Consider the following 19,094-nt stretch of genomic DNA (forward strand, 5'->3'; position numbering starts at 1 on the left):
TTAAACTTTTTTTCTCTATTTTTTTCTCTGTTTTTTTCTCACTTGATTTCTCACTTTTTTTCTCTCTTTTTTTCTCTTTAGTTTTTTTCTCGTCTGTCTGTCTGTCTGACTGTCTGACTGTCTGACTGACTGACTGACTGACTGACTGACTGACTGCTCTCCTTTTTTTCTCTCTAGTTTTTTTTTCTTGACTGACTGACTTTTTTTCTGTCTTTTTTCTCCATTTTTTGTCTTTTTTCTCTCCATTTTTTTCTGTCTTTTTTCTTTCCATTTTTTCTCTTTTTTTGTCTCTTTTTTTTCTAAATTTTTTTCTCTGTTTTTTTCTCTGTTTTTTTCTCTCTTGATTTCTCTCTTTTTTTCTCTTTAGTTTTTTTCTCGTCTGTCTGTCTGTCTGACTGACTGTCTGAGTGACTGACTGAGTGACTGACTGACTGACTGACTGCTCTCCTTTTTTTTCTCACTTTTTTTCTCTCTAGTTTTTTTTGCTTGACTGACTGACTGTCTTTTTTCTCCATTTTTTTGTCTTTTTTCTCTCAATTATATTGTCTCTCCATTTTTTTCTGTCTTTTTTCTCTCCATTTTTTGTCTCTTTTTTTGTCTCTTTTTTTCTAAATTTTTTTCTGTTTTTTTCTCTCTTTTTTCTCACTTGATTTCTCACTTTTTTTCTCTTTTTTTCTCTTTAGTTTTTTTCTCGTCTGTCTGACTGACTGACTGACTGACTGACTTTTATTTCTCCATTTTTTGTCTTTTTTTTCTCCATATTTTTGTCTCTCCTTTTTTTTCTCTCCATTTTTTCTGTCTTTTTTCTCTCCATTTCTGTCGCTTTTTTCTCTTTTTTTTCTAAATTTTTTTCTCTATTTTTTTCTCTGTTTTTTTCTCACTTGATTTCTCACTTTTTTTCTCTCTTTTTTTCTCTTTAGTTTTTTTCTCGTCTGTCTGACTGACTGACTGACTTTTATTTCTCCATTTTTTGTCTTTTTTTTCTCCATATTTTTGCCTCTCCTTTTTTTTCTCTCCATTTTTTTCTGTCTTTTTTCTCTCCATTTTTGTCTCTTTTTTCTCTTTTTTTTTTAAACTTTTTTTCTCTATTTTTTTCTCTGTTTTTTTCTCACTTGATTTCTCACTTTTTTCTCTCTTTTTTTCTCTTTAGTTTTTTTCTCGTCTGTCTGTCTGTCTGACTGTCTGACTGTCTGACTGACTGACTGACTGACTGACTGACTGACTGACTGACTGCTCTCCTTTTTTTCTCTCTAGTTTTTTTTTCTTGACTGACTGACTGACTTTTTTTCTGTCTTTTTTCTCCATTTTTTGTCTTTTTTCTCTCCATTTTTTTCTGTCTTTTTTCTTTCCATTTTTTCTCTTTTTTTGTCTCTTTTTTTTCTAAATTTTTTTCTCTGTTTTTTTCTCTGTTTTTTTCTCTCTTGATTTCTCTCTTTTTTTCTCTTTAGTTTTTTTCTCGTCTGTCTGTCTGTCTGACTGACTGACTGACTGACTGACTGACTGACTGACTGACTGACTGACTGACTGACTGACTGACTGACTGACTGACTGACTGACTGACTGACTGACTGACTGACTGACTGACTGACTGACTGACTGACTGACTGACTGACTGACTGACTGACTGACTGACTCTCCTTTTTTTCTCTAGTTTTTTTTTCTTGACTGACTGACTGACTTTTTCTCTGTCTTTTTTCTCCATTTTTTGTCTTTTTTTTCTGTCTTTTTTCTTTCCATTTTTTCTCTTTTTTTGTCTCTTTTTTTTCTAAATTTTTTTCTCTGTTTTTTTCTCTGTTTTTTTCTCTCTTGATTTCTCTCTTTTTTTCTCTTTAGTTTTTTTCTCGTCTGTCTGACTGACTGACTGACTGACTGACTGACTGACTGACTGACTGACTGACTGACTGACTGACTGACTGACTGACTGACTGACTGACTGACTGACTGACTGACTGACTGACTGACTGACTGACTGACTGACTGACTGACTGACTGACTGACTGACTGACTGACTGACTGACTGACTGACTCTCCTTTTTTTCTCTAGTTTTTTTTTCTTGACTGACTGACTGACTTTTTCTGTCTTTTTTCTCCATTTTTTGTCTTTTTTCTCTCCATTTTTTTCTGTCTTTTTTCTTTCCATTTTTTCTCTTTTTTTGTCTCTTTTTTTTCTAAATTTTTTTCTCTGTTTTTTTCTCTGTTTTTTTCTCTCTTGATTTCTCTCTTTTTTTCTCTTTAGTTTTTTTCTCGTCTGTCTGTCTGTCTGACTGACTGTCTGAGTGACTGACTGAGTGACTGACTGACTGACTGACTGCTCTCCTTTTTTTTCTCACTTTTTTTCTCTCTAGTTTTTTTTGCTTGACTGACTGACTGTCTTTTTTCTCCATTTTTTTGTCTTTTTTCTCTCAATTATATTGTCTCTCCATTTTTTTCTGTCTTTTTTCTCTCCATTTTTTGTCTCTTTTTTTGTCTCTTTTTTTCTAAATTTTTTTCTGTTTTTTTCTCTCTTTTTTCTCACTTGATTTCTCACTTTTTTTCTCTTTTTTTCTCTTTAGTTTTTTTCTCGTCTGTCTGACTGACTGACTGACTGACTGACTTTTATTTCTCCATTTTTTGTCTTTTTTTTCTCCATATTTTTGTCTCTCCTTTTTTTTCTCTCCATTTTTTCTGTCTTTTTTCTCTCCATTTTTGTCGCTTTTTTCTCTTTTTTTTCTAAATTTTTTTCTCTATTTTTTTCTCTGTTTTTTTCTCACTTGATTTCTCACTTTTTTTCTCTCTTTTTTTCTCTTTAGTTTTTTTCTCGTCTGTCTGACTGACTGACTGACTTTTATTTCTCCATTTTTTGTCTTTTTTTTCTCCATATTTTTGCCTCTCCTTTTTTTTCTCTCCATTTTTTTCTGTCTTTTTTCTCTCCATTTTTGTCTCTTTTTTCTCTTTTTTTTTTAAACTTTTTTTCTCTATTTTTTTCTCTGTTTTTTTCTCACTTGATTTCTCACTTTTTTCTCTCTTTTTTTCTCTTTAGTTTTTTTCTCGTCTGTCTGTCTGTCTGACTGTCTGACTGTCTGACTGACTGACTGACTGACTGACTGACTGACTGACTGACTGCTCTCCTTTTTTTCTCTCTAGTTTTTTTTTCTTGACTGACTGACTGACTTTTTTTCTGTCTTTTTTCTCCATTTTTTGTCTTTTTTCTCTCCATTTTTTTCTGTCTTTTTTCTTTCCATTTTTTCTCTTTTTTTGTCTCTTTTTTTTCTAAATTTTTTTCTCTGTTTTTTTCTCTGTTTTTTTCTCTCTTGATTTCTCTCTTTTTTTCTCTTTAGTTTTTTTCTCGTCTGTCTGTCTGTCTGACTGACTGACTGACTGACTGACTGACTGACTGACTGACTGACTGACTGACTGACTGACTGACTGACTGACTGACTGACTGACTGACTGACTGACTGACTGACTGACTGACTGACTGACTGACTGACTGACTGACTGACTGACTGACTGACTGACTCTCCTTTTTTTCTCTAGTTTTTTTTTCTTGACTGACTGACTGACTTTTTCTCTGTCTTTTTTCTCCATTTTTTGTCTTTTTTTTCTGTCTTTTTTCTTTCCATTTTTTCTCTTTTTTTGTCTCTTTTTTTTCTAAATTTTTTTCTCTGTTTTTTTCTCTGTTTTTTTCTCTCTTGATTTCTCTCTTTTTTTCTCTTTAGTTTTTTTCTCGTCTGTCTGACTGACTGACTGACTGACTGACTGACTGACTGACTGACTGACTGACTGACTGACTGACTGACTGACTGACTGACTGACTGACTGACTGACTGACTGACTGACTGACTGACTGACTGACTGACTGACTCTCCTTTTTTTCTCTAGTTTTTTTTTCTTGACTGACTGACTGACTTTTTCTGTCTTTTTTCTCCATTTTTTGTCTTTTTTCTCTCCATTTTTTTCTGTCTTTTTTCTTTCCATTTTTTCTCTTTTTTTGTCTCTTTTTTTTCTAAATTTTTTTCTCTGTTTTTTTCTCTGTTTTTTTCTCTCTTGATTTCTCTCTTTTTTTCTCTTTAGTTTTTTTCTCGTCTGTCTGACTGACTGACTGACTGACTGACTGACTGACTGACTGACTGACTGACTGACTGACTGACTGACTGACTGACTGACTGACTGACTGACTGACTGACTGACTGACTGACTGACTGACTGACTGACTGACTGACTGACTGACTGACTGACTGACTGACTTTTCTCCATTTTTTGTCTTTTTTCTCTCCATTTTTTTGTCTCTCCTTTTTTGTCTCCATTTTTTTCTGTCTTTTTTCTCTCCATTTTGTGTCTTTTTTTTCTAAATTTTTTTCTGTTTTTTTCTCTCTTTTTTCTCACTTGATTTCTCACTTTTTTTCTCTTTTTTTCTCTTTAGTTTTTTTCTCGTCTGTCTGACTGACTGACTGACTTTTATTTCTCCATTTTTTGTCTTTTTTTTCTCCATATTTTTGTCTCTCCTTTTTTTCTCTCCATTTTTTTCTGTCTTTTTTCTCTCCATTTTTGTCTCTTTTTTCTCTTTTTTTTAAAAACTTTTTTTCTCTATTTTTTTCTCTGTTTTTTTCTCACTTGATTTCTCACTTTTTTTCTCTCTTTTTTTCTCTTTAGTTTTTTTCTCGTCTGTCTGTCTGTCTGACTGTCTGACTGTCTGACTGACTGACTGACTGACTGACTGACTGACTGACTGCTCTCCTTTTTTTCTCTCTAGTTTTTTTTTCTTGACTGACTGACTGACTTTTTCTCTGTCTTTTTTCTCCATTTTTTGTCTTTTTTCTCTCCATTTTTTTCTGTCTTTTTTCTTTCCATTTTTTCTCTTTTTTTGTCTCTTTTTTTTCTAAATTTTTTTCTCTGTCTTTTTCTCTGTTTTTTTCTCTCTTGATTTCTCTCTTTTTTTCTCTTTAGTTTTTTTCTCGTCTGTCTGTCTGTCTGACTGACTGACTGACTGACTGACTGACTGACTGACTGACTGACTGACTGACTGACTGACTGACTGACTGACTGACTGACTGACTGACTGACTGACTGACTGACTGACTGACTGACTGACTGACTGACTCTCCTTTTTTTCTCTAGTTTTTTTTTCTTGACTGACTGACTGACTTTTTCTCTGTCTTTTTTCTCCATTTTTTGTCTTTTTTCTCTCCATTTTTTTCTGTCTTTTTTCTTTCCATTTTTTCTCTTTTTTTGTCTCTTTTTTTTCTAAATTTTTTTCTCTGTTTTTTTCTCTCTTGATTTCTCTCTTTTTTTCTCTTTAGTTTTTTTCTCGTCTGTCTGACTGACTGACTGTCTGACTGACTGACTGACTGACTGACTGACTGACTGACTGACTGACTGACTGACTGACTGACTGACTGACTGACTGACTGACTGACTGACTGACTGACTGACTGACTGACTGACTGACTGACTGACTTTTCTCCATTTTTTGTCTTTTTTCTCTCCATTTTTTTGTCTCTCCTTTTTTGTCTCCATTTTTTTCTGTCTTTTTTCTCTCCATTTTGTGTCTTTTTTTTCTAAATTTTTTTCTGTTTTTTTCTCTCTTTTTTCTCACTTGATTTCTCACTTTTTTTCTCTTTTTTTCTCTTTAGTTTTTTTCTCGTCTGTCTGACTGACTGACTGACTTTTATTTCTCCATTTTTTGTCTTTTTTTTCTCCATATTTTTGTCTCTCCTTTTTTTTCTCTCCATTTTTTTCTGTCTTTTTTCTCTCCATTTTTGTCTCTTTTTTCTCTTTTTTTTAAAAACTTTTTTTCTCTATTTTTTTCTCTGTTTTTTTCTCACTTGATTTCTCACTTTTTTTCTCTCTTTTTTTCTCTTTAGTTTTTTTCTCGTCTGTCTGTCTGTCTGACTGTCTGACTGACTGACTGACTGACTGACTGACTGACTGACTGACTGACTGACTGACTGCTCTCCTTTTTTTCTCTCTAGTTTTTTTTTCTTGACTGACTGACTGACTTTTTCTCTGTCTTTTTTCTCCATTTTTGGTCTTTTTTCTCTCCATTTTTTTCTGTCTTTTTTCTTTCCATTTTTTCTCTTTTTTTGTCTCTTTTTTTTCTAAATTTTTTTCTCTGTCTTTTTCTCTGTTTTTTTTCTCTCTTGATAACTCTCTTTTTTTCTCTTTAGTTTTTTTCTCGTCTGTCTGTCTGTCTGACTGACTGTCTGAGTGACTGACTGAGTGACTGACTGACTGACTGACTGCTCTCCTTTTTTTTCTCACTTTTTTTCTCTCTAGTTTTTTTTTCTTGACTGACTGACTGACTTTTTTTTCTGTCTTTTTTCTCCATTTTTTTGTCTTTTTTCTCTCAATTATATTGTCTCTCCATTTTTTTCTGTCTTTTTTCTCTCCATTTTTTGTCTCTTTTTTTGTCTCTTTTTTTTCTAAATTTTTTTCTCTATTTTTTTCTCTGTTTTTTTCTCACTTGATTTCTCACTTTTTTTCTCTCTTTTTTTCTCTTTAGTTTTTTTCTCGTCTGTCTGTCTGTCTGTCTGTCTGTCTGTCTGTCTGTCTGTCTGTCTGTCTGTCTGTCTGTCTGTCTGTCTGTCTGTCTGTCTGTCTGTCTGTCTGTCTGTCTGTCTGTCTGTCTGTCTGTCTGTCTGTCTGTCTGTCTGTCTGTCTGTCTGTCTGTCTGACTGACTGACTGACTGACTGACTGACTGACTGACTGACTGACTGACTGACTGACTGACTGACTGACTGACTGACTGACTGACTGACTGACTGACTGACTGACTGACTGACTGACTGACTGACTGACTGACTGACTGACTGACTGACTGACTGACTGACTGACTGACTGACTGACTGACTGACTCTCCTTTTTTTCTCTCTAGTTTTTTTTTCTTGACTGACTGACTGACTTTTTCTCTGTCTTTTTTCTCCATTTTTTGTCTTTTTTCTCTCCATTTTTTTCTGTCTTTTTTCTTTCCATGTTTTCTCTTTTTTTGTCTCTTTTTTTTCTAAATTTTTTTCTCTGTTTTTTTCTCTGTTTTTTTCTCTCTTGATTTCTCTGTTTTTTTCTCTTTATTTTTTTTCTCGTCTGTCTGTCTGACTGACTGACTGACTGACTGACTGACTGACTGACTGACTGACTGACTGACTGACTGACTGACTGACTGACTGACTGACTCTCCTTTTTTTCTCTCTAGTTTTTTTTTCTTGACTGACTGACTGACTTTTTCTCTGTCTTTTTTCTCCATTTTTTGTCTTTTTTCTCTCCATTTTTTTCTGTCTTTTTTCTTTCCATTTTTTCTCTTTTTTTGTCTCTTTTTTTTCTAAATTTTTTTCTCTGTTTTTTTCTCTGTTTTTTTCTCTCTTGATTTCTCTCTTTTTTTCTCTTTAGTTTTTTTCTCATCTGTCTGTCTGACTGACTGACTGACTGACTGACTGACTGACTGACTGACTGACTGACTGACTGACTGACTGACTGACTGACTGACTGACTGACTGACTGACTGACTGACTGACTGACTGACTGACTGACTGACTGACTGACTGACTGACTGACTGACTGACTGACTGACTGACTGACTGACTGACTGACTTTTCTCCATTTTTTTGTCTCTCCTTTTTTGTCTCCATTTTTTTCTGTCTTTTTTCTCTCCATTTTGTGTCTCTTTTTTTTCTAAATTTTTTTCAGTTTTTTTCTTTCTTTTTTCTCACTTGATTTCTCACTTTTTTTCTCTTTTTTTCTCTTTAGTTTTTTTCTCGTCTGTCTGACTGACTGACTGACTTTTATTTCTCCATTTTTTGTCTTTTTTTTCTCCATATTTTTGCCTCTCCTTTTTTTTCTCTCCATTTTTTTCTGTCTTTTTTCTCTCCATTTTTGTCTCTTTTTTCTCTTTTTTTTTTTTAACTTTTTTTCTCTATTTTTTTCTCTGTTTTTTTCTCACTTGATTTCTCACTTTTTTCTCTCTTTTTTTCTCTTTAGTTTTTTTCTCGTCTGTCTGTCTGTCTGACTGTCTGACTGACTGACTGACTGACTGACTGACTGACTGACTGACTGCTCTCCTTTTTTTCTCTCTAGTTTTTTTTTCTTGACTGACTGACTGACTTTTTTTCTGTCTTTTTTCTCCATTTTTTGTCTTTTTTCTCTCCATTTTTTTCTGTCTTTTTTCTTTCCATTTTTTCTCTTTTTTTGTCTCTTTTTTTTCTAAATTTTTTTCTCTGTTTTTTTCTCTGTTTTTTTCTCTCTTGATTTCTCTCTTTTTTTCTCTTTAGTTTTTTTCTCGTCTGTCTGTCTGTCTGACTGACTGACTGACTGACTGACTGACTGACTGACTGACTGACTGACTGACTGACTGACTGACTGACTGACTGACTGACTGACTGACTGACTGACTGACTGACTGACTGACTGACTGACTGACTGACTGACTGACTGACTGACTGACTCTCCTTTTTTTCTCTAGTTTTTTTTTCTTGACTGACTGACTGACTTTTTCTCTGTCTTTTTTCTCCATTTTTTGTCTTTTTTCTCTCCATTTTTTTCTGTCTTTTTTCTTTCCATTTTTTGTCTTTTTTTGTCTCTTTTTTTTCTAAATTTTTTTCTCTGTTTTTTTCTCTGTTTTTTTCTCTCTTGATTTCTCTCTTTTTTTCTCTTTAGTTTTTTTCTCGTCTGTCTGACTGACTGACTGACTGACTGACTGACTGACTGACTGACTGACTGACTGACTGACTGACTGACTGACTGACTGACTGACTGACTGACTGACTGACTGACTGACTGACTGACTGACTGACTGACTTTTCTCCATTTTTTGTCTTTTTTCTCTCCATTTTTTTGTCTCTCCTTTTTTGTCTCCATTTTTTTCTGTCTTTTTTCTCTCCATTTTGTGTCTTTTTTTTCTAAATTTTTTTCTGTTTTTTTCTCTCTTTTTTCTCACTTGATTTCTCACTTTTTTTCTCTTTTTTTCTCTTTAGTTTTTTTCTCGTCTGTCTGACTGACTGACTGACTTTTATTTCTCCATTTTTTGTCTTTTTTTTCTCCATATTTTTGTCTCTCCTTTTTTTTCTCTCCATTTTTTTCTGTCTTTTTTCTCTCCATTTTTGTCTCTTTTTTCTCTTTTTTTTAAAAACTTTTTTTCTCTATTTTTTTCTCTGTTTTTTTCTCACTTGATTTCTCACTTTTTTTCTCTCTTTTTTTCTCTTTAGTTTTTTTCTCGTCTGTCTGTCTGTCTGACTGTCTGACTGTCTGACTGACTGACGGACTGACTGACTGACTGACTGACTGCTCTCCTTTTTTTCTCTCTAGTTTTTTTTTCTTGACTGACTGACTGACTTTTTCTCTGTCTTTTTTCTCCATTTTTTGTCTTTTTTCTCTCCATTTTTTTCTGTCTTTTTTCTTTCCATTTTTTCTCTTTTTTTGTCTCTTTTTTTTCTAAATTTTTTTCTCTGTCTTTTTCTCTGTTTTTTTCTCTCTTGATTTCTCTCTTTTTTTCTCTTTAGTTTTTTTCTCGTCTGTCTGTCTGTCTGACTGACTGACTGTCTGACTGACTGACTGACTGACTGACTGACTGACTGACTGACTGACTGACTGACTGACTGACTGACTGACTGACTGACTGACTGACTGACTGACTGACTGACTGACTGACTGACTGACTGACTGACTGACTGACTGACTCTCCTTTTTTTCTCTAGTTTTTTTTTCTTGACTGACTGACTGACTTTTTCTCTGTCTTTTTTCTCCATTTTTTGTCTTTTTTCTCTCCATTTTTTTCTGTCTTTTTTCTTTCCATTTTTTCTCTTTTTTTGTCTCTTTTTTTTCTAAATTTTTTTCTCTGTTTTTTTCTCTGTTTTTTTCTCTCTTGATTTCTCTCTTTTTTTCTCTTTAGTTTTTTTCTCGTCTGTCTGACTGACTGACTGACTGACTGACTGACTGACTGACTGACTGACTGACTGACTGACTGACTGACTGACTGACTGACTGACTGACTGACTGACTGACTGACTGACTGACTGACTGACTGACTGACTGACTGACTGACTGACTGACTGACTGACTGACTGACTGACTTTTCTCCATTTTTTGTCTTTTTTCTCTCCATTTTTTTGTCTCTCCTTTTTTGTCTCCATTTTTTTCTGTCTTTTTTCTCTCCATTTTGTGTCTTTTTTTTCTAAATTTTCTTCTGTTTTTTTCTCTCTTTTTTCTCACTTGATTTCTCACTTTTTTTCTCTTTTTTTCTCTTTAGTTTTTTTCTCGTCTGTCTGACTGACTGACTGACTTTTATTTCTCCATTTTTTGTCTTTTTTTTCTCCATATTTTTGTCTCTCCTTTTTTTTCTCTCCATTTTTTTCTGTCTTTTTTCTCTCCATTTTTGTCTCTTTTTTCTCTTTTTTTTAAAAACTTTTTTTCTCTATTTTTTTCTCTGTTTTTTTCTCACTTGATTTCTCACTTTTTTTCTCTCTTTTTTTCTCTTTAGTTTTTTTCTCGTCTGTCTGTCTGTCTGTCTGACTGACTGACTGACTGACTGACTGACTGACTGACTGACTGACTGACTGACTGACTGACTGACTGACTGACTGACTGACTGACTGACTGACTGACTGACTGACTGACTGACTGACTGACTGACTTTTCTCCATTTTTTGTCTTTTTTCTCTCCATTTTTTTGTCTCTCCTTTTTTGTCTCCATTTTTTTCTGTCTTTTTTCTCTCCATTTTGTGTCTTTTTTTTCTAAATTTTTTTCTCTTTTTTTCTCTCTTTTTTCTCACTTGATTTCTCACTTTTTTTCTCTTTTTTTCTCTTTAGTTTTTTTCTCGTCTGTCTGACTGACTGACTGACTGACTTTTATTTCTCCATTTTTTGTCTTTTTTTTCTCCATATTTTTGTCTCTCCTTTTTTTTCTCTCCATTTTTTTCTGTCTTTTTTCTCTCCATTTTTGTCTCTTTTTTCTCTTTTTTTTAAAAACTTTTTTTCTCTATTTTTTTCTCTGTTTTTTTCTCACTTGATTTCTCACTTTTTTTCTCTCTTTTTTTCTCTTTAGTTTTTTTCTCGTCTGTCTGTCTGTCTGACTGTCTGACTGACTGACTGACTGACTGACTGACTGACTGACTGACTGACTGCTCTCCTTTTTTTCTCTCTAGTTTTTTTTTCTTGACTGACTGACTGACTTTTTCTCTGTCTTTTTTCTCCATTTTTGGTCTTTTTTCTCTCCATTTTTTTCTGTCTTTTTTCTTTCCATTTTTTCTCTTTTTTTTCTAAATTTTTTTCTCTGTCTTTTTCTCTGTTTTTTTTCTCTCTTGATTTCTCTCTTTTTTTCTCTTTAGTTTTTTTCTCGTCTGTCTGTCTGTCTGACTGACTGTCTGAGTGACTGACTGAGTGACTGACTGACTGACTGACTGCTCTCCTTTTTTTTCTCACTTTTTTTCTCTCTAGTTTTTTTTTCTTGACTGACTGACTGACTTTTTTTTCTGTCTTTTTTCTCCATTTTTTTGTCTTTTTTCTCTCAATTATATTGTCTCTCCATTTTTTTCTGTCTTTTTTCTCTCCATTTTTTGTCTCTTTTTTTGTCTCTTTTTTTTCTAAATTTTTTTCTCTATTTTTTTCTCTGTTTTTTTCTCACTTGATTTCTCACTTTTTTTCTCTCTTTTTTTCTCTTTAGTTTTTTTCTCGTCTGTCTGTCTGTCTGTCTGTCTGTCTGTCTGTCTGTCTGTCTGTCTGTCTGTCTGTCTGTCTGTCTGTCTGTCTGTCTGTCTGTCTGTCTGTCTGTCTGTCTGTCTGTCTGTCTGTCTGTCTGTCTGTCTGTCTGTCTGTCTGTCTGTCTGTCTGTCTGTCTGTCTGTCTGTCTGTCTGACTGACTGACTGACTGACTGACTGACTGACTGACTGACTGACTGACTGACTGACTGACTGACTGACTGACTGACTGACTGACTGACTGACTGACTGACTGACTGACTGACTGACTGACTGACTGACTGACTGACTGACTGACTGACTGACTGACTCTCCTTTTTTTCTCTCTATTTTTTTTTTCTTGACTGACTGACTGACTTTTTCTCTGTCTTTTTTCTCCATTTTTTGTCTTTTTTCTCTCCATTTTCTTCTGTCTTTTTTCTTTCCATGTTTTCTCTTTTTTTGTCTCTTTTTTTTCTAAATTTTTTTCTCTGTTTTTTTCTCTGTTTTTTTCTCTCTTGATTTCTCTGTTTTTTTCTCTTTAGTTTTTTTCTCGTCTGTCTGTCTGACTGACTGACTGACTGACTGACTGACTGACTGACTGACTGACTGACTGACTGACTGACTGACTGACTGACTGACTGACTGACTGACTGACTGACTGACTGACTGACTGACTGACTGACTGACTGACTGACTGACTCTCCTTTTTTTCTCTCTAGTTTTTTTTTCTTGACTGACTGACTGACTTTTTCTCTGTCTTTTTTCTCCATTTTTTGTCTTTTTTCTCTCCATTTTTTTCTGTCTTTTTTCTTTCCATTTTTTCTCTTTTTTTGTCTCTTTTTTTTCTAAATGTTTTTTCTCTGTTTTATTCTCTGTTTTTTTCTCTCTTGATTTCTCTCTTTTTTTCTCTTTAGTTTTTTTCTCGTCTGTCTGTCTGACTGACTGACTGACTGACTGACTGACTGACTGACTGACTGACTGACTGACTGACTGACTGACTGACTGACTGACTGACTGACTGACTGACTGACTGACTGACTGACTGACTGACTGACTGACTGACTGACTGACTGACTGACTGACTGACTGACTTTTCTCCATTTTTTTGTCTCTCCTTTTTTGTCTCCATTTTTTTCTGTCTTTTTTCTCTCCATTTTGTGTCTCTTTTTTTTCTAAATTTTTTTCAGTTTTTTCCTTTCTTTTTTCTCACTTGATTTCTCACTTTTTTTCTCTTTTTTTCTCTTTAGTTTTTTTCTCGTCTGTCTGACTGACTGACTGACTTTTATTTCTCCATTTTTTGTCTTTTTTTTCTCCATATTTTTGCCTCTCCTTTTTTTTCTCTCCATTTTTTTCTGTCTTTTTTCTCTCCATTTTTGTCTCTTTTTTCTCTTTTTTTTTTTAACTTTTTTTCTCTATTTTTTTCTCTGTTTTTTTCTCACTTGATTTCTCACTTTTTTCTCTCTTTTTTTCTCTTTAGTTTTTTTCTCGTCTGTCTGTCTGTCTGACTGTCTGACTGTCTGACTGACTGACTGACTGACTGACTGACTGACTGACTGACTGCTCTCCTTTTCTTCTCTCTAGTTTTTTTTTCTTGACTGACTGACTGACTTTTTTTCTGTCTTTTTTCTCCATTTTTTGTCTTTTTTCTCTCCATTTTTTTCTGTCTTTTTTCTTTCCATTTTTTCTCTTTTTTTGTCTCTTTTTTTTCTAAATTTTTTTCTCTGTTTTTTTCTCTGTTTTTTTCTCTCTTGATTTCTCTCTTTTTTTCTCTTTAGTTTTTTTCTCGTCTTTCTGTCTGTCTGACTGACTGACTGACTGACTGACTGACTGACTGACTGACTGACTGACTGACTGACTGACTGACTGACTGACTGACTGACTGACTGACTGACTGACTGACTGACTGACTCTCCTTTTTTTCTCTAGTTTTTTTTTCTTGACTGACTGACTGACTTTTTCTCTGTCTTTTTTCTCCATTTTTTGTCTTTTTTCTCTCCATTTTTTTCTGTCTTTTTTCTTTCCATTTTTTCTCTTTTTTTGTCTCTTTTTTTTCTAAATTTTTTTCTCTGTTTTTTTCTCTGTTTTTTTCTCTCTTGATTTCTCTCTTTTTTTCTCTTTAGTTTTTTTCTCGTCTGTCTGACTGACTGACTGACTGACTGACTGACTGACTGACTGACTGACTGACTGACTGACTGACTGACTGACTGACTGACTGACTGACTGACTGACTGACTGACTGACTGACTGACTGACTGACTGACTGACTGACTGACTGACTGACTGACTGACTGCTCTCCTTTTTTTTCTCACTTTTTTTCTCTCTAGTTTTTTTTTCTTGACTGACTGACTGACTTTTTTTTCTGTCTTTTTTCTCCATTTTTTTGTCTTTTTTCTCTCAATTATATTGTCTCTCCATTTTTTTCTGTCTTTTTTCTCTCCATTTTTTGTCTCTTTTTTTGTCTCTTTTTTTTCTAAATTTTTTTCTCTATTTTTTTCTCTGTTTTTTTCTCACTTGATTTCTCACTTTTTTTCTCTCTTTTTTTCTCTTTAGTTTTTTTCTCGTCTGTCTGTCTGTCTGTCTGTCTGTCTGTCTGTCTGTCTGTCTGTCTGTCTGTCTGTCTGACTGACTGACTGACTTTTATTTCTCCATTTTTTGTCTTTTTTTTCTCCATATTTTTGTCTCTCCTTTTTTTTCTCTCCATTTTTTTCTGTCTTTTTTCTCTCCATTTTTGTCTCTTTTTTCTCTTTTTTTTAAAAACTTTTTTTCTCTATTTTTTTCTCTGTTTTTTTCTCACTTGATTTCTCACTTTTTTTCTCTCTTTTTTTCTCTTTAGTTTTTTTCTCGTCTGTCTGTCTGTCTGACTGTCTGACTGTCTGACTGACTGACTGACTGACTGACTGACTGACTGACTGACTGACTGACTGACTGACTGACTGACTGACTGACTGACTGACTGACTGACTGACTGACTGACTGACTGACTGACTGACTGACTGACTCTCCTTTTTTTCTCTAGTTTTTTTTTCTTGACTGACTGACTGACTTTTTCTCTGTCTTTTTTCTCCATTTTTTGTCTTTTTTCTCTCCATTTTTTTCTGTCTTTTTTCTTTCCATTTTTTCTCTTTTTTTGTCTCTTTTTTTTCTAAATTTTTTTCTCTGTTTTTTTCTCTGTTTTTTTCTCTCTTGATTTCTCTCTTTTTTTCTCTTTAGTTTTTTTCTCGTCTGTCTGACTGACTGACTGTCTGACTGACTGACTGACTGACTGACTGACTGACTGACTGACTGACTGACTGACTGACTGACTGACTGACTGACTGACTGACTGACTGACTGACTGACTGACTGACTGACTGACTGACTGACTGACTGACTGACTGACTGACTGACTTTTCTCCATTTTTTGTCTTTTTTCTCTCCATTTTTTTGTCTCTCCTTTTTTGTCTCCATTTTTTTCTGTCTTTTTTCTCTCCATTTTGTGTCTTTTTTTTCTAAATTTTCTTCTGTTTTTTTCTCTCTTTTTTCTCACTTGATTTCTCACTTTTTTTCTCTTTTTTTCTCTTTAGTTTTTTTCTCGTCTGTCTGACTGACTGACTGACTTTTATTTCTCCATTTTTTGTCTTTTTTTTCTCCATATTTTTGTCTCTCCTTTTTTTTCTCTCCATTTTTTTCTGTCTTTTTTCTCTCCATTTTTGTCTCTTTTTTCTCTTTTTTTTAAAAACTTTTTTTCTCTATTTTTTTCTCTGTTTTTTTCTCACTTGATTTCTCACTTTTTTTCTCTCTTTTTTTCTCTTTAGTTTTTTTCTCGTCTGTCTGTCTGTCTGTCTGTCTGACTGACTGACTGACTGACTGACTGACTGACTGACTGACTGACTGACTGACTGACTGACTGACTGACTGACTGACTGACTGACTGACTGACTGACTGACTGACTGACTGACTGACTGACTGACTGACTGACTGACTGACTGACTTTTCTCCATTTTTTGTCTTTTTTCTCTCCATTTTTTTGTCTCTCCTTTTTTGTCTCCATTTTTTTCTGTCTTTTTTCTCTCCATTTTGTGTCTTTTTTTTCTAAATTTTTTTCTCTTTTTTTCTCTCTTTTTTCTCACTTGATTTCTCACTTTTTTTCTCTTTTTTTCTCTTTAGTTTTTTTCTCGTCTGTCTGACTGACTGACTGACTGACTTTTATTTCTCCATTTTTTGTCTTTTTTTTCTCCATATTTTTGTCTCTCCTTTTTTTTCTCTCCATTTTTTTCTGTCTTTTTTCTCTCCATTTTTGTCTGTTTTTTCTCTTTTTTTTAAAAACTTTTTTTCTCTATTTTTTTCTCTGTTTTTTTCTCACTTGATTTCTCACTTTTTTTCTCTCTTTTTTTCTCTTTAGTTTTTTTCTCGTCTGTCTGTCTGTCTGACTGTCTGACTGACTGACTGACTGACTGACTGACTGACTGACTGACTGACTGCTCTCCTTTTTTTCTCTCTAGTTTTTTTTTCTTGACTGACTGACTGACTTTTTCTCTGTCTTTTTTCTCCATTTTTGGTCTTTTTTCTCTCCATTTTTTTCTGTCTTTTTTCTTTCCATTTTTTCTCTTTTTTTTCTAAATTTTTTTCTCTGTCTTTTTCTCTGTTTTTTTTCTCTCTTGATTTCTCTCTTTTTTTCTCTTTAGTTTTTTTCTCGTCTGTCTGTCTGTCTGACTGACTGTCTGAGTGACTGACTGAGTGACTGACTGACTGACTGACTGCTCTCCTTTTTTTTCTCACTTTTTTTCTCTCTAGTTTTTTTTTCTTGACTGACTGACTGACTTTTTTTTCTGTCTTTTTTCTCCATTTTTTTGTCTTTTTTCTCTCAATTATATTGTCTCTCCATTTTTTTCTGTCTTTTTTCTCTCCATTTTTTGTCTCTTTTTTTGTCTCTTTTTTTTCTAAATTTTTTTCTCTATTTTTTTCTCTGTTTTTTTCTCACTTGATTTCTCACTTTTTTTCTCTCTTTTTTTCTCTTTAGTTTTTTTCTCGTCTGTCTGTCTGTCTGTCTGTCTGTCTGTCTGTCTGTCTGTCTGTCTGTCTGTCTGTCTGTCTGTCTGTCTGTCTGTCTGTCTGTCTGTCTGTCTGTCTGTCTGTCTGTCTGTCTGTCTGTCTGTCTGTCTGTCTGTCTGACTGACTGACTGACTGACTGACTGACTGACTGACTGACTGACTGACTGACTGACTGACTGACTGACTGACTGACTGACTGACTGACTGACTGACTGACTGACTGACTGACTGACTGACTGACTGACTGACTGACTGACTGACTGACTGACTGACTCTCCTTTTTTTCTCTCTATTTTTTTTTTCTTGACTGACTGACTGACTTTTTCTCTGTCTTTTTTCTCCATTTTTTGTCTTTTTTCTCTCCATTTTCTTCTGTCTTTTTTCTTTCCATGTTTTCTCTTTTTTTGTCTCTTTTTTTTCTAAATTTTTTTCTCTGTTTTTTTCTCTGTTTTTTTCTCTCTTGATTTCTCTGTTTTTTTCTCTTTAGTTTTTTTCTCGTCTGTCTGTCTGACTGACTGACTGACTGACTGACTGACTGACTGACTGACTGACTGACTGACTGACTGACTGACTGACTGACTGACTGACTGACTGACTGACTGACTGACTGACTGACTGACTGACTGACTGACTGACTGACTGACTGACTGACTGACTCTCCTTTTTTTCTCTCTAGTTTTTTTTTCTTGACTGACTGACTGACTTTTTCTCTGTCTTTTTTCTCCATTTTTTGTCTTTTTTCTCTCCATTTTTTTCTGTCTTTTTTCTTTCCATTTTTTCTCTTTTTTTGTCTCTTTTTTTTCTAAATGTTTTTTCTCTGTTTTATTCTCTGTTTTTTTCTCTCTTGATTTCTCTCTTTTTTTCTCTTTAGTTTTTTTCTCGTCTGTCTGTCTGACTGACTGACTGACTGACTGACTGACTGACTGACTGACTGACTGACTGACTGACTGACTGACTGACTGACTGACTGACTGACTGACTGACTGACTGACTGACTGACTGACTGACTGACTGACTGACTGACTGACTGACTGACTTTTCTCCATTTTTTTGTCTCTCCTTTTTTGTCTCCATTTTTTTCTGTCTTTTTTCTCTCCATTTTGTGTCTCTTTTTTTTCTAAATTTTTTTCAGTTTTTTCCTTTCTTTTTTCTCACTTGATTTCTCACTTTTTTTCTCTTTTTTTCTCTTTAGTTTTTTTCTCGTCTGTCTGACTGACTGACTGACTTTTATTTCTCCATTTTTTGTCTTTTTTTTCTCCATATTTTTGCCTCTCCTTTTTTTTCTCTCCATTTTTTTCTGTCTTTTTTCTCTCCATTTTTGTCTCTTTTTTCTCTTTTTTTTTTTAACTTTTTTTCTCTATTTTTTTCTCTGTTTTTTTCTCACTTGATTTCTCACTTTTTTCTCTCTTTTTTTCTCTTTAGTTTTTTTCTCGTCTGTCTGTCTGTCTGACTGTCTGACTGTCTGACTGACTGACTGACTGACTGACTGACTGACTGACTGACTGACTCTCCTTTTTTTCTCTAGTTTTTTTTTCTTGACTGACTGACTGACTTTTTCTCTGTCTTTTTTCTCCATTTTTTGTCTTTTTTCTCTCCATTTTTTTCTGTCTTTTTTCTTTCCATTTTTTCTCTTTTTTTGTCTCTTTTTTTTCTAAATTTTTTTCTCTGTTTTTTTCTCTGTTTTTTTCTCTCTTGATTTCTCTCTTTTTTTCTCTTTAGTTTTTTTCTCGTCTGTCTGACTGACTGACTGACTGACTGACTGACTGACTGACTGCTCTCCTTTTTTTTCTCACTTTTTTTCTCTCTAGTTTTTTTTTCTTGACTGACTGACTGACTTTTTTTTCTGTCTTTTTTCTCCATTTTTTTGTCTTTTTTCTCTCAATTATATTGTCTCTCCATTTTTTTCTGTCTTTTTTCTCTCCATTTTTTGTCTCTTTTTTTGTCTCTTTTTTTTCTAAATTTTTTTCTCTATTTTTTTCTCTGTTTTTTTCTCACTTGATTTCTCACTTTTTTTCTCTCTTTTTTTCTCTTTAGTTTTTTTCTCGTCTGTCTGTCTGTCTGTCTGTCTGTCTGTCTGTCTGTCTGTCTGTCTGTCTGTCTGTCTGTCTGTCTGTCTGTCTGTCTGTCTGTCTGTCTGTCTGTCTGTCTGACTGACTGACTGACTGACTGACTGACTGACTGACTGACTGACTGACTGACTGACTGACTGACTGACTGACTGACTGACTGACTGACTGACTGACTGACTGACTGACTGACTGACTGACTGACTGACTGACTGACTGACTGACTGACTGACTGACTGACTTTTCTCCATTTTTTGTCTTTTTTCTCCATTTTTTTGTCTCTCCTTTTTTGTCTCCATTTTTTTCTGTCTTTTTTCTCTCCATTTTGTGTCTCTTTTTTTTCTAAATTTT

Source organism: Symphodus melops (assembly GCF_947650265.1).
Source record: "Symphodus melops genome assembly, chromosome: 14".
NCBI classification, from domain to species: Eukaryota; Metazoa; Chordata; class Actinopteri; order Labriformes; family Labridae; genus Symphodus; species Symphodus melops.